The sequence below is a fragment of the Tenrec ecaudatus genome, unplaced genomic scaffold (genome assembly GCF_050624435.1).
Source record: "Tenrec ecaudatus isolate mTenEca1 unplaced genomic scaffold, mTenEca1.hap1 Scaffold_739, whole genome shotgun sequence".
In the NCBI taxonomy this organism is placed as follows: Eukaryota; Metazoa; Chordata; class Mammalia; order Afrosoricida; family Tenrecidae; genus Tenrec; species Tenrec ecaudatus.
In genome coordinates, this window is record NW_027459635.1 from 226,376 (window position 1) to 242,189 (window position 15,814).

Genomic DNA, 15,814 nt, shown 5'->3' on the forward strand with positions numbered 1-15,814 from the left:
CTCACTGGTTTTCCTTCACTGTCACAATGTTTCTGAGATTCATGGTTTAAGGGAAATCTTGCTTCTTGCCAGTTTCAAGGTCAAAAGGCGCCACCGGCAGTTTGTTTTCCCGTCAAACTTACTCTCGCTCTTTGAGAATCTTGGGTCTTTGGGAAAGCCGTGAGTCCAGCAAGTTTTTCAGATTAAGTGTGCCCCAAGCAGTAGGTTCTATCTCTGAGCAATACAGCCCGTGGAATTCCTGGGAATCTGGAACCCTGCCATGAAGTTCAGCCTGGTTGTTATTTTCACACGGAAGAAACTCCTTTGAGGTTCCCATGCCTCTGTACACTGATGCTTCCAGCAACGTCATGTCTCACAGGTCAATAGTGGCTCTTTAAGTTTCACTGGTCTAGGAAAAAGGGTGAAGCGCCTGGGTTCCCGTGCTTCACTACTTCATGGCCTGAAGAAGATGTTTATAGGCACATCGGCAAATCCACCGGTGGCAATTCTCTCATATTGTCATTGCGATGGGAAGATTTCTTATTCCCTTGGAAATGTTTTACCATGGAAGACGGGTCCCCACAGAGCTGTCTCTTTTGTGTTGACACTAACTCTGCTGAATTTAGCTGCCAGCATCTGCGTGTCCTCCCTTTCCTTTAAGGTCGATGGAGATGCACGAGTGTAAGGAGAACGGTGAATGGTGGCCGTTCGTAACCCAGAGTCATCAGAAACCGCAGAGTAAATTTTAGGAACGTAGACGTAGGATACCGGAGAAAACTTCTCTCAGGGACTTCAGTGAACTCTCCTTACAATGCTGAGGCCTGATATACCTAGTGCCTGGGGGCAACCCAGCTCCAGTTCATCGAGAACTCTTCCCACAACGTGATGTTTTTCACTAAGTTTTAAAACTCAACCTGGAAATTGAAGAGGTGATCTGAATGTTAGAAACCCCAGAAGAAAGAAGAAAAAAAGTAGAGAAACTTCCAATCTTTTCTCAGAAACTGAAAAGAAAAAGTCTAATATCCTCCTCTTTCTTTTTTTTTATATTTCTTTTTTAAAAAAACATTTTATTAGGGGCTCATACAACTCTTATCACAATCCATACATATACATACATCAATTGTATAAAGCACATCTGTACATTCTTTGCCCTAATCATTTTCTTTTTTTACATTTTATTAGGGGCTCATACAACTCTTATCACAAACATACATATACATACATCATTTGTATAAAGCACATCCGCACGTTCCCTGCCCCAATCATTCTCAAAGCATTTGCTCTCCACTTAAGCCCTTTACATCAGGTCCTCTTTTTTTCCCCTCCCTCCCCGCTCCCCTCTCCCTCATGTGCCCTTGGTAATTTATACATTGTTATTTTGTCATATCTTGCCCTATCCAGAGTATCCCTTTTCCCCCTTCTCTGCTCTCCCTCTCCCAGGGAGGAGGTCACATGTGGGTCCTTGTAATCAGTTCCCCCTTTCCAACCCACTCACCCTCCACTTTCCCAGCATCGCCCCTCACCCCTTGGTCCTGAAGGTATCATCCACCCTGGATTCCCTGTGCCTCCAGCCCCCATATGCACCATTGTACAACCTCTGCCCTAGCCAGTCCTGCAACGTAGATTTCAGATCATGGTAGTTGGGGGGAGGAAGCATCCAGGATCTGGGGGAAAGCTGTGTTCTTCATCGGTACTACCTCGCACCCTGACTGACTCGTCTCCTCTCCTAAACCACTCTATGAGGGGATCTCCAGTGGCCGACACTTGGGCCCTGGGTCTCCACTCTGCACTTCCCCCCTTCATTCAATATGGTATGTATATATATATATACACACACACACACATACATACATATACATACATACATACACACACACATATATGTCTTTTTTTTTGCATGATACTTATACCTGGTCCCTTTGGCACCCCCTGATCGGACTGGTTGGTGTGCTTCTTCCATTTGGGCTTTTTTGCGTCTGAGCTAGATGGCCGCTTGTTCACCTTCAAGCTTTTAAGACCCAAGACACTATCTCTTTTGATAGCTGGGCACCATCAGCTTTCTTCGCCACATTTGCTTATGCACGCATTTGTCTTCAGCGATCCTATCATGGAGGTGTGCAGTCAATGGTATGATTTTTTTGTTCTTTGATGCCTGATAACTGATCCCTTTGGGACCACTCGATCACACAGGCTTGTGTGTTCTTCCATGTGGGATTTGTTGCTTCTGAGCTAGATGGCCGCTTGTTTATCTTCAAGCCTTTAAGACCCCAGTCACTATCTCTTTTGATAGCCGGGCACCATCAGCTTTCTTCACCACATTTACTTGTTCACCCGCTTTGGCTTCAGCAGTTGTGTCGGGAGAGTGAGCATCATAGAGTGCCAATTTAATAAAAGAAAGTATTCATGCATTGTTCCTCCTCTTTCTTAAGATTTGCTTCCATCTATTGAGGAATCAATCTCCTTAGGCTGAAAATCAGAGAAACTGTTGGGACACAGAAAGCACAGAGAATGTTAAGAGATTCTGATATTTTAAAAACCTCAGTTAAGAGTGGACATTTATTTTACCATGTTTTCTCATTCCTCTGCATATTTGCTGGAGAGTTAACTTCTCTCTCTTTATCATGCCATCTCACTTACTGCCAGTAATGACAGTGGAACATGTAGGGTTTTGAGACTCAAAATAGGCAAAGGGTATGAAATGGAACTTGACTGAAGGAGACATTTAAGTTGCAAAAATACAAATATATTAACTCACATTAATCATTGCTGCTATTATTGTTTGTTTGATTGGCATTGGGGTTTTTTTTGAAGATATTTTCTTGGAATGGGTGGTTATAGAATAGCCATATTATCTGGAAAGCATTTTAAGCACTTTGATGAAGTCATTTTTCATATCTAAGCTCAATGTGGTGTGATTTTTGGTTTGTTGCTTCCATGGGTGTTCATTGTGCATCACAGAAATACAGAATCATAGAACATGTCAGCAGTTTCTCTGCATAACATGCTAAATGGGACAAATAACACGAGAAGCTGTACTAAATGGAAAACACATCAAGGTTGTAGGAAACTCCGCTAATAATCTGTGATATGCAGGTGATATAAAGCTACATGTTCTAAGATAGCAGGATTTGAAAACATGTTCTAAGGTGATAGCAGGATTTGAAAACTTACTGATGAAGTCCAGGAATTTCCGCCTTCTCTGTACACCACAATTCAATGTAAACAAAATGAATCTATGGGACAATGGAAAATATGGGAAATAGAGACAAGATTAAAGTTGGGATGGAGTTCATTTTGCATGGATCTACAATTAATATTCATGGAAACCCCAGTCAATGATGCATTTCATTGAGCAAACCTGTTGCACAGAACTCTTCAAAGATTGAAGAGCAAGGATGTCCCTTTGAGGACTGAGATACACCTGGCCCAAGCTATGAAGTTTTCAATTGTCTCATATGCACGTGAAAGATGGAGAATGAATGAGAAAGATCTAAAATTAAACAATGTATTTGAATTATGGTACTGGTGAATAATTTCATGGTGTGATGGACTGCCAGAAGAACAAACAATCATATATTGGATGATGTACACTTGTAATCATTAGTAGAAAGAAGTGAGCATGTTATTACTTCATCTCAAGTACTTTGAACATGTGTCAAGGAAATCAGAACTTGGAAGAGGACATCCTGCTTGATAAAGCATAAGGTCATTTTTAAAAGGATGACCTTTAAGAATATACATTGCCACAGTAACCACAACAAAGGCCTCATACATGAAAATTGTGAGGATGAGGCAAGACCTGTGTTTAATTGTTTTCTCTAGTGTTTCTGTGAGTTCAAACTGATTTGATAGGTCTTAAAACAGCAAAATGCAATGCCAATGGCAAACATTGCACTCCATGGAGAGGAAGTGAACTCATTCAACTTTCTAATTGGAACCAGATTAAGGATACCATTAAATACGAATCTTATTTCATATCATGCTGCAAATCTTAACTATAGCTATCAATCAACAAATGAAAAAACAGAGGCATCCAAATGGTAATAAAGAAGTAAAACTCTCTAAACATAGAAAACGCAAAAGCTTGAGAAGAAAATTATTGCAACTAGTTGGAAGGGTAAGCCATTTCACAAGTTATAAGGTAAACATAGAAAATCAGTTTGGTTCCCACATACCAATAGAGAAAGCTCTTAAAAGAAAATCAGAAAATAATACAATTTGCAATAGCCACCTCAAGCATAAAACAAATTGGAATAAGCCTAAGCAGAGAAACAAAAGTCTCATAGAAAGAAAACACTATTCCAAGAAACCAAAAGACATACACATCATTCAAATAATGGGTCATAATCATGAGTAAGTAGTAAGCCTTAACTTTGTGAAAATAAGACACTCTAAGCGATCTATCACTTTAATGCAATTCTGAACAAGATACCAGTGTCTATATTTAAGGACATGGAGATTACTAACCAAATTTTAAAAGAAATTACTCAAATTAAAAAAAGAGAAAAAACCTGGCATACAATGTCAAAATGACCCCCACCCCCATACTCTCCCAAACAGTTTCTACTGGAGTTTCCTCTCAATCTGCTCCTAAGCAGTGGGAACAAAATGAACCCAAGACACAGCAGAAGATTTCATCTGTGCTCACACACCCACCTGCTTCTGGTTCCTGGGCCTGAGCTACCCCTGCTGGTATAAGAGCTCTCTTAGTTCAGCCTCCAGCTGTCCTGCATGGTAGGTTGTGTGGGGACTCACATCGACTTTCCCTCTCCTTATCTCCTTGCACAGTGCTTGTCAGTGGTCACAGAGCTCAGCTGCAGGGAGAGCTGGATCTTGGATGTGTGTTGGTCAATGACTATGGTCTCTCAGGGATGGTGTGTATTCGCTAAACCACTCTGACCAATAGAAGTTCCTTCCCATCCACTTAAGGCTTCTCCCAGGGCTCTGTCTGATCCAGTCCCAAGTAACATTGTTGCTGGAGATGGAGTCCCTAGCGATGGTACAGGTGAGAGGGAGAGTCTGTAAAGGCTTCACCACTTGATTGCTTGACTCCTGTAGCTGCATGTGGTGCAGGACCCCTGGAGTCTTATGAAATAAGCATTAAAGGCCCCATATGTCTTTGAATGTGCTGTCATTCACTGCATCTCCCTGCCACTGACCCGATGGGAGACCCAGCACCATCAGGAGGAGGAAGAGATAGGAGGCAGACATTTCTGTATCAAAGGCTCCCTGACTCAGAAGGGTTTGGAATCCCCTGATTGCAGGGCGGTGATGGGGGTGGTCTCATTAAGTAAGAAACCACAACAGGCATTTGTCTAGGAGTGTTCCTGGCTGTTATAGGAGTTTGGGGCTATGAATAGCATACTAAGGTGCAGGCACCTCAGTTCCACAAGAAAGTGTCTCCAGGGATGATTCTTGAATAAAGTTGGATGACAGAGATGGGAGTGATGTGACCAACAGGCATACCTTGAATTAGTAGGCTCTCCAAATTCCAATATTTGAAATTACAAAATCAGAGTTCCAAGGTAGCAGTGTTGTTTGATTTGAACATATGCATCCACTAACTCATGAATTAATTTTTCTTTGTGAGGTCTGAGAGTTATGAACACGCCAGATATTCTTCTGACTGAGGGAAAATCAGAAAACCAAGCAACTGAGCTAGAAATGAACAATCTCTTCTTTCAAAACCAAATCTATTCTGACTCATAGGAACCCTATAAGACTGATTAGAACTCATTGAGCTTCTTCTTACTATAATTATTTACAGGAATAGGCAATGTCATCTTACATATTTACATAGATAGATAGATAACATACGAAATAAACAGTTAATTAAATTATAAAGCAGTACATATGGCTCATCGCCATTCACTCCTATGAGAGAGTTGTGAGACACTGGCAGTCCTTCAAGTCTTGAGGGCTGCTGGGTAGTCCTCTGTAGAGCAATTCAGGCTATCTGGCTACAGGCAGCACACAGCAAGTCAGGTCAACAGTCAGCCAGATGACAGGGTCCGACAGTCCCCAGCTCAAAAGGTGTAGATTACAATGGTGTGGAGGATCAGGTCTTGAAGGAACCTCAAATTACAGCGACACAGTCCATGGATTAGGTGTCCCACAGGTAGTGTAGCTTGCAAATTGAGGCAAAGAAAAAGTAAAGTAGCTGCACACTGGTCCGATGATCAATGATCAAAGAGCAAGAGACAAGAGAGGCGAGGCTCTCCGAGCTATTTATCTCTCCGCACTTCAATTAATGTTTTTATTAGCCAGGTTGGCACAATAAACTAACAACCTCAGCTCCCGAGTGATCCCTGCACTCTGAAGAAGAAACATTGAGGTCTTTTAGACTCAGATTTCTGGAAAATCTCATTATAAAGAAGACCAAACTCCTCATAAGTGGACTAATAAGTAATATAATGAGAAATCAATTATATATTGGTATTGTCAATAATTTCATCTGGCTGGCATGCACAATAAGTGCTCATGGAAGTGAGACATACTAGTGTTAGCCACTGATATGCCATCTTTTGACTGCTGGATGACCTGCTCCGTTCCCCTCTCATCTGGGAAAGTCCTGCTAGAGAATAATTTTGGAATGCACTCATGTTCTCCGGATCAGAACATTGTAATTAATAATATTTTTGCTTTTAATGTTGTAACCAGTACATTCCTATTTTTATGTTATTAAACAGAATGTTATAATCAGTGCTATACTGTGTAATGCTCACTAGCTTTAAAGAATAATAACATTAATATTGCTTTCTGCTTCTGTCCATGCTTGCATAAGTCCTAGACAAATGATAAATGAGTTTTTGCCTTTATAGATGGACTGAAATGTCTACTCGGGACTCCAATCAAAGAATCGCTTTTAAATTCTAGCAGTCCGGTTATAACCGAATAAAGACTCTTTTAAATTATCGTAACATTATAGTGGCTGTCATTCATTTCAAACCACAACAGAAGCAAAAGTCAAGAAATCAAGTGAACCATTGGATTGGATGAATCTGCTGCATAAGACTTCTTGAAAGTGTTGAATAAAAGGATGTTACCTTGAGGATCATAAGGTACACCTGCCAGAGATTTGTTATTTTCTGTTTCTTGTTTACCCCCTCAAACTCTTTTATTAGGACATAATCCAGACACATCATTCAATAGTTGTCATATCATGTGACTATCACAATCAGCTTCAAGCATTTTCTTCCTTCTTTTATTTAATATCAACTCCCCACTAGCTCCCACATTCCATGTTGTGCCTTCCAGGACCCCTAATGTAGTTATAGTTTCTACAGAGTCACCCACCCTGGGTTCTATATAGCAAAACTACATAGAAAAATATATAAAAGAGTCAAGATGGCTGCTAACTATAACAACAACAAGGACAAACTGCAATTCAAAAAGCAAAAACAGAAAGTATAGAAAAACAAGATTAAGATCAAAGAGTACTGAAAGGGAGAGCAAATAATGTTTTTAATTATTCAAGTCAGAGTTTTTATTTCAATCTACTATTATCATCTCTGATTGATAGCTAGGTTATTCCTATACCTTAATTATGGTCAGACAGAAATCACAGAGACTTATTGCATGTATAAATCCTGCAAATGTGTTTTGGTCTTTGACTGTCATCCATAGCCTTCTTAAAATCAGTGTTTAAAAACTTGTTAGGGCGTGGTCAAGGGTAATGCAACCAAGAGGAATTACTGAAACCCAAATGAAGACTGAGCATGATAGTCGGACAAGAGGAAAGTCAAAGGAAATAGAGGAAAGAGCTAGGAGGCAAAGGGCATTTATAGAGGTCTAAATAAAGGCATGTAAATATTTATATATACATTTATATATGATAATGGGGAAATACATCTCTGTGCATATATGTATAGGTTTAGTATTAAGGTAGCAGATGGACATTGGGTCTCCACTCAAATACTCCCTCAATGCAAGAATATTTTGTTCTATTAAACTAACATTCAATGATCCTCACCCTCTCGACACAATCACTGAACACAAAGCGGGTGAATAAGTGAATGTGATGAAGAAAGCTGATGGTGCACAGCTATCAAAAGATACAGCGGCTGGGGTCTTAAAGGCTTGAAGGTAAATAAGCAGCCATCTAGCTCAGAAGCAACAAAGCCCACATAGAAGAAGCACACCAGTCTGCGTGATCATGAGGTGCCGAATGGATCAGTTATCAGTCATCAAAGAATAAAAAATCATATCATTCTGTGCTCACCTCCATGATATGATCACTGAAGACAAATGGGTGCATAAGCATATGTGGTAAAGAAAACTGATGGTGCCTGGCGATCAAAAGATATAGTGTCTGGGGTCATAAAGCTTGAAGGTAAACAAGTAGCCATCTAGCTCAGAAGCAACAAAGCCCACATAGAAGAAGCACACCAACCTGTGCGATCATGAGGTGTTGAAGGGATCAGTTATCAGGCATCATCAGAACAAAAAAATCATATCACTGTGAATGCCGGGGGGGAGGGGAGGAGTGCAGACTGGAGACCCAAAGCCCATTTGTAGGCCACTGGACAACCCCTTACATTGTCTCAGGGAGGAGATGAACCAGACAGGATGTCGTGCAGCAACAATGGAGCATAGTTCCTAAATGATCCCCAGACCCCCAAACACTCTATCATGATCCCAATTCTACCTTACAAATCTGGCTAGAACAGAGGGTGTACACTGTTACAAATAGGAACTGGAAACACAGGGAATCCAGGGTAGATTATTCCCTTCAGGACCAGTGGTGTGAGTGGTGATACTGAGAGGGTGGAGGCAGGGTGGGTTGGGAAGGGGGAACCAATTATAAGGATCTACATATAACCTCCTCCTATGGGGACGGACAACAGAAACATGCATGAAGAGAGACGTTGGACCGTGCAAAATATGACAAAATAGTGATTTCTAAATTATCAAGGGGTCATGAGGGAGTGGTGAGGGAGGGGATAAATGAGGGACTGATGCCAGGGGCTTAGGTGAAGAGTTAATATTTTGAGAATACTGAGGGCAATGAATGTAAAAATGTGCTTTACACAATTGATGCACGTGTGGGTTTTGATAAGAGTTGTATGAGCCCCTAATAAAATGATTTTAAAAAGAGGCACAGACAATGGTTATTAGGAAAAAAATTGAGCTCTGATACCATGCTCTGCTGCAGAATTGGATGTTACTATTGACAATCCTTGGATCACATATGTTGATGTTATTCTTCCATGTGGGCTTAGTTGATGGTACACTTAGATCACTGCTTGTTTGAAAACAAGACTTAAGATTCTAGACACTATTGTTTCTGATAGATACCATCTAATTTCTTCACCACACTTTGCAACTACATCTTCTGTATTTCCTTCAAAAGGGAATTTTGTAAGAATTAACTGTTCTTAGAATGTAGCTTGGGTTAATTATGAGCTCCACATCCATCCCTTACTCTGTTTATTCTATTCACCTCTGGTTCACCTTAGAGACATCTTGTTATTTTATGGCAGATAACTTTATCAATCATCTCTTTGAAGCATAAGGTAATTTTGTTTATAGTGTCATTGATTCAGCCCAGGATAATATATTTAAAACACAATTAAGAAAAGGTAATTGAATAAATGTACAGCCTTAGTATTTTCAATTGCCTGTGAAAAGTGAATGTGAAAGTTGAACATTCTTCAATGCATACAAAGGAAGACTGAAGAAGAATCAACGTATTAGAATATAGTAAAGGCAAAAGAACATTAAAAGTACCATGGACTGCCAAAAGTTAAAACAAATGTGCCATTGAAGAAACATGGCTACAGTGCTCCTTAAAGGCAAAGATGGCGATATTTTGCTTATGTACTTTGCACATGTTATCAGGAGAGACCAGTCCCTAAAGAAAGACATCACATTGGGGAAATTAGGGCAAGTGAATGATAAAGAAATCTCCTCAATGAGATGGACTGATGCAGGAGCTGCAAAAAATGGGCTCAAACATGAGAACATTGTCAGAATGGCAAAGGACTGAGTCATGTCCCTTTTTGTTAGACACAGGTTTGCTATGAGCTAGAACTGACTCAGTGACACCTATGAAGAATCAACTACATTTGTGACAAATTATTGGTTTACCACATAAGCTCTTCCCTGTTGGACCATTATATAAGTGTCAGAGTATATTCATAATCTATAGCAGAAATTAAACACTCGTCTTTGTGTTCTTTAATGACTTACATCTACCACACGGGACTAAGAAGACCTCTCTAGGACTTCCAATGCTCTAACTTTTAAAGGGAGGTGAGTTTTATCTTTCTCTGCTAGAGAGACCACATATTCAAACCTATCAGTTGATTGGTGGGGCTTGATGAGGTCATCCACTCCTGGAAAGATGGCCAGTCCAAAGAGGGACTTAGAAGTCCTAAGTGGGACTTCTACTCTTTTTCATAAGTTTGAAGAGGCACAGAGGGTATAAGCTTGAACTATGGAAAATGAGCTACACAGATAAATATCCACAATGACTGAATCAGATTTCATATATGAGCATCTGGGTGATAAAGTCATTTCTTAACCAATTGCTTAATTCACTCTCACCCTCCAACACATTCCTCACAATTTTTTATATTCTTTGAATCACAGTAAGGTGTGATGACTGAAACTTTGTGTATGATGGCTGAGTCAGGATTCTAAGGCATTGGTTCATGATGATGGAATCCGCCTGGTTGATAAGAGTTCATAGAATGCCATCTCTTTCATGATGAGACCTACTGTGAGCAGCCAATGAGGAGGAAGATAGCTTCCTTGTGGGTGTGGTCTTATCATTTAAAAGGATTCTCTGAATGGTCTTTAGCTTTGTTCTGGACCTGGACACTTCATCTGACCTGAAGGTTTGGGGACTTGAGACAAAATCCTGTAATTGTGTTTCTGGAAGTTGTCGGTCTCAATTTGCTTGAGAAAGAAGTCTGCCATCTTACCTCCCATCTTGCATTCATCAGCCACTGGATATACTTGATTTAGGATAAGAGTCAGGACAGGAATCTGAGCCTTGTCAGCCTCTGCAACTGTGAGCTGAAATATGCAGTAACATGAAAACTGTCTACATTAGTGGGTCTCACCCTGTGGATTGCCACCCCTTTGGGGGTAAAACGACACATTCACAGGGGTCGCCTGATTCATAACAGTAGTAAAATTATAGTTATAAAGTAGCAATGGAAATAATTGTATGGTTGGGGGAACTGTATTAAATGGTCATGGTATTAAGAAGATTGAGAACCACTGCTCTAAATGGTCTTGAGAAGCTAAGTTTGGAGGGGCCAAGAAGTTGAAGGCCTGGGTCCTTAAACTTGGCTCTCCTTGAGGCCATTGTGAATTGAGGTCACTCTATTTTGCATTATGAACATATGGATATAGTTGCTCTACTCAATATAAACAGAGTAACCAGATTAGGGTGTCCTGTTTACCCTCAATCTCTTTAACACCTCAATACCTATTCAGGGACTTGGTGTGTCTTACATCTTCTCTTTGTGTAATTCTTCATTATGTGTATCAACTTGCTGGCGTCGAGGTTATCTGTAGTGTGGCAGGCATGTAAGGATGTCAGTGTTGGAGCTGTGCTCCAGTGTGAACTTATTCCTCCATTTATCATGAGCTGGAGGCTTCAAAACCACCAGCTTCTGCGATTCAGAGAGATAACAGTCGGCTCCCCTAGAGACATACGGCAGTGTTTCCCAAGGTACATGATACTGCCCATGAAGCAAAATGGAAATGTCCATTCAGTGTAAAAGTGATACCAATGTTTTTTAGAGGGGAGAAAGATGGGGCTTACTACTCCCATTAAGTATTGCAGTCTTGGATGATTACATAAGACTGGCTAGGTCTGTTGTGGGATACACTGTTTCTCTCTGGCTCCATACTCTTGAAGAGTTCCCGGAACCCACAATGGTTGGCCAGCTGAAGATGGAGCCCAGAATGGGCAAGGGGAAGGCCATCTTCTGAAACTACACTTGTGGCCAGCTCCTGGACCTCGTCTTTGCCAGCTATAGACTCATGCACACACACCAGGTGGTGGACTTCATCAGAGGGAAGCATGCCCACTTCGGAATCTGCTCCTCCAAGGAGATGACAGTCCTGGAGGCCATAGACCTGCTGGACCAGCTGGTGGATGAGTCGGATCCGGATGTGGACGTCCCTACCTCCTTCCATGCCTTCCAGACTGTGGAGGGCATCCGGAGGGCACATCCCCACAAGGACTGGTTGTACCTGGTGGGGATGCTGCATAATCTGGGGAAGTTGCTGCCCCTGGTCAAGGAGCCCCAGTGGGCCGTAGTTAGAAACACCTATCCTGTGGGCTGCTGGCCCCAGGCCTCTGTGGTCTTCTGCGACTCAACTTTCCAGGACAATCCAGGCCTCAGGGATCCTCTATACACCTCTGAGCTTGGGATGTACCAGCCTCACTGCAGCCTGGGGAATGTCCTCATGTACTGGGGCCATGATGAGTATATGTACCAAGTGATGAAGTTCAACAAATTTCCTCTAGTTCCACTCCTTCTATGCGTGGCACACCGGTGGTGACTACCGGCAGTTGTGTAGCCCTGAACATGCCACCTCGGGTTCAGGAGTTCAACAAGTTTGAACTCTACATCAAATGCCCAGACCTGCCTGATGTGGACATACTGCACCCCTATTACCAGGGGCTCATTGGCAAGTACTTCCCCAGAGTCCTCAGTTGGTGACCATCCTGCATGCCCAAGACAACCTTGTGATCATGGAGACAGGCCTGGCCCACCCCACTTCCTTGATAGACCCCACCCACCTGACTGTGCTCAGGTTTGCATCAATAAAGACCTTAAAGTGTCAAAAAAAAGTACAATCTTGGAAACCCATAAGGGCAGTATACTCTGTCCTACATGGTTGCCATTCATCAGCATTGACAGTGACAATAAGCTATTTTTATACATCATTGGGGACTATAGGCTTTATTACAAAAGTTTTCAATTACCAGCAAGGGTGTAAGTTTTCTGTTTTTCTAAGAAGGGGCCTCAAACTAGGGACAAGAAGTGAAGAAACCAATGATATATAACCTTGAGTGACTTCGAGAGCAGTTAAAATTTATTCTACAGGATGGCAATGAGGGGAATAGGACTAAATGAAATGGGGCTTGATTTACTTCATTTTACATGACACAATGTGGCATCCTTGAATGGATCTAGTATGATGGGTCTCTTTTCAACAGTCAAGAGTGCCTGTATTTCTGGAGATCTTCATGAATCTTGGCATCCAAGTTTCACTGGGTCTAGAAGATTCCAAGGGCAGAGGTCTTGGTTTCCAAGAACATGCTTTGCTCCTGCCTGTTATTATATGAGGGTACTAGAATCCTATCTGTCTGCTGGCCTCTATTCTCATATTGTGTAGAAGAGAGAAATTAAGCTAGCAAGGGTGGATTGGGGTAAAGCTGTTGATGTCAGATGCATCCTGTAATCTTGGCCTCCAAATGGCCACATTATCATACCAAAGATAACTTCATCCTCATGAACCTAATCCAAAACAATCCCATATGCATCACAAAAATGAATGTCTTAAAAATGACAGAAACACAGAAGCAGAGGTTATGAGTTAGGAAACATGGTAAAGAAGAAATGACATTAGCTACCTATGTGTGTGATGATTGCATCCCAAGGTCTATTAGGATGGCTGTGAGAAAAATGTACAGTCAGAAATATGGTGGTTGCTTATTGAATCAAATAATCAGATGGCTTACTACGCGGGATAGACAAATACAAGAGGAATGACTGTTCACTCATCAAATGGAAATGTTGAGAACTATATTGAACCACAATGCTCCCTGTGATGGAATATCTGTGCAAATACAAGAAAATCTTGCCAATACAGTGAAGAGTCAAATTTACCCACCAATCACTAATGAAGAAATTAAAGAATTCTTCCAACCACTTCAGTATGAAATTGACCTACCATGCAGTCAAGTAGCATAGATAATTATTGGTAAGTGGAATGAGAGATTAGGAAACAGAGGAAAGAAAAGCAGTTGGAAAACGGGGTCCTTCTGATAGAAATTTGGAAATCACATATACCTTTGTAAAAACCACAAATGGCTGCTATACATATAGGCTTATACCAATGTAATTCACTGAAGTAAAATCAAGTACGTCTGTGGAAAATGTTTTAGAGTACAAAAGATACCCCAGTCCCAAATATAAATTAAGGACAGCATTTACTCAGCCATAAGGACAAAAAGATGACACAAAACCACAGATACATAATGTGGATGAGGAATGCTATTAGCACAAAGTCATAAGAGCATTAAATATTCACAGTCAGGTTGTTACATCACTAAGACACAGAATACAGGAGACTTTCAAATTCGTGAGTAACTGAAAGTTCATTAATCACAATAGAATGGGGGATTATAGAAGCCCAAAGAGGAGCAAAATGTCAACACATGCTTAGAAGATTAGCCCTTCCAAACAAGGCAGTCTGGGAAAGATGGCTAGGTTACAACTTTTGTGTATGCAACCTCGAGTACTGTACTATCTGTCAAGGACACACACTCAATCCACTAAGGGACTGCTCTATAATGCCTTGACTGAATAGAGGGTAGAGGTAATCCACTCTCCAATGTACTCTACCTGAGGGCAAGATTATTTACTTCATTGTGTCATTATCTCAAGGAATTCATTGATGTGAGTTTGTTTTTTTGTTGTTGACTTTGTATGTTATGTATACCCTGACCAAAGTGAAATTATAAAGTGTAAGGCCAAACATAATAGAGATTTTGGAGGAGCTTGTTATCTTCAGTCAAAATGAAGCTGGGACCATGAAGCTGAAGACATGAGTCAAAGACATGAGAGCACAAATATAACCTTTGGTACATCACACATGAATGTCAAGACCATCTCACGTACAGATATGATTAATTGAACGTGAACAACAGGAAACTGGATCAGCTGTAAAATGGCATCAATAGTATTATGTATGAAGAAAGCAACATCATTCCCAAGACAGAAAAGAAAGAATGATAGAGGCGAACATCAAGGAGACTGATACCTGCCACTGGTAGAAATGTAGGTAAAGCAAACGGAAGAAATGATGAAGGAAGAGCTGAACAGAACATTTTAAAGAGCAACTTAAGAAGACATTGAAGTATTGAACTGAAACACGTTACTCACGGGGAAAACCATCAAAGTTATCATAGTGAGAACAAGGAGAATTTCATTCAGTATATGTGGTAGAGAAAAGAGAGGTGGGAATAGGCTCACACCCCAAGAAAGCTTTGCCTGAAATAATCTAAAGAAAAATATTGGCAGAGCCATTTATAAACCGAATTGTTTGTGGCTTTCTTTCACCAGAGAACCTAAACATATAGTCATTTCTGCAAAGCTCTTTATTAATAGCTCTGTAATCAAGAGTGGATATTTTCATCCATCTGGTCAGAATTGAGGACAGGGGACTAAGCTCGCTCTCTTTAAATGTCTACAGGGGAACTCCCTTAAGTCTACCCTCCTTAAAATCTCTTCTTTTGGGGGTTGAGATTCTACCCTCCTTAAAATCTCTTCTTTTGGGGGTTGAGATGAAAGGGTTGGGGACTAAGCCTTAAACTTGCTCTTCAGACATGCGACTTTTGGCAGAAGTGTTGTGGCATCAAATAAATGATGAACACTATAATGCCTTGATAATTTAGAAGAGACTATTTGGTTATCACTGGACTGCTAGAATCTAAAAGTGACTCTTTGATTGCAGTTCTAAGTGGATATTTCAGTCAATCTTTAAAGGCAAAAGCTCATTTATCATTTGTTTAGGGCTTAAGCCAACATGGACAAAAGCAGAAAGTAAAACTAATGTTATTCTTCTTTAAAATGAGTGAGTC

General features: G+C 40.8%; 1 pseudogene; it reads left to right on the forward strand.

Moving 5' to 3' along the window:
* Positions 1-11,018: 11,018 nt before the first annotated feature.
* LOC142436875 (inositol oxygenase pseudogene) lies at positions 11,019-12,665 on the forward strand (annotated as a pseudogene).
* Positions 12,666-15,814: the final 3,149 nt, after the last annotated feature.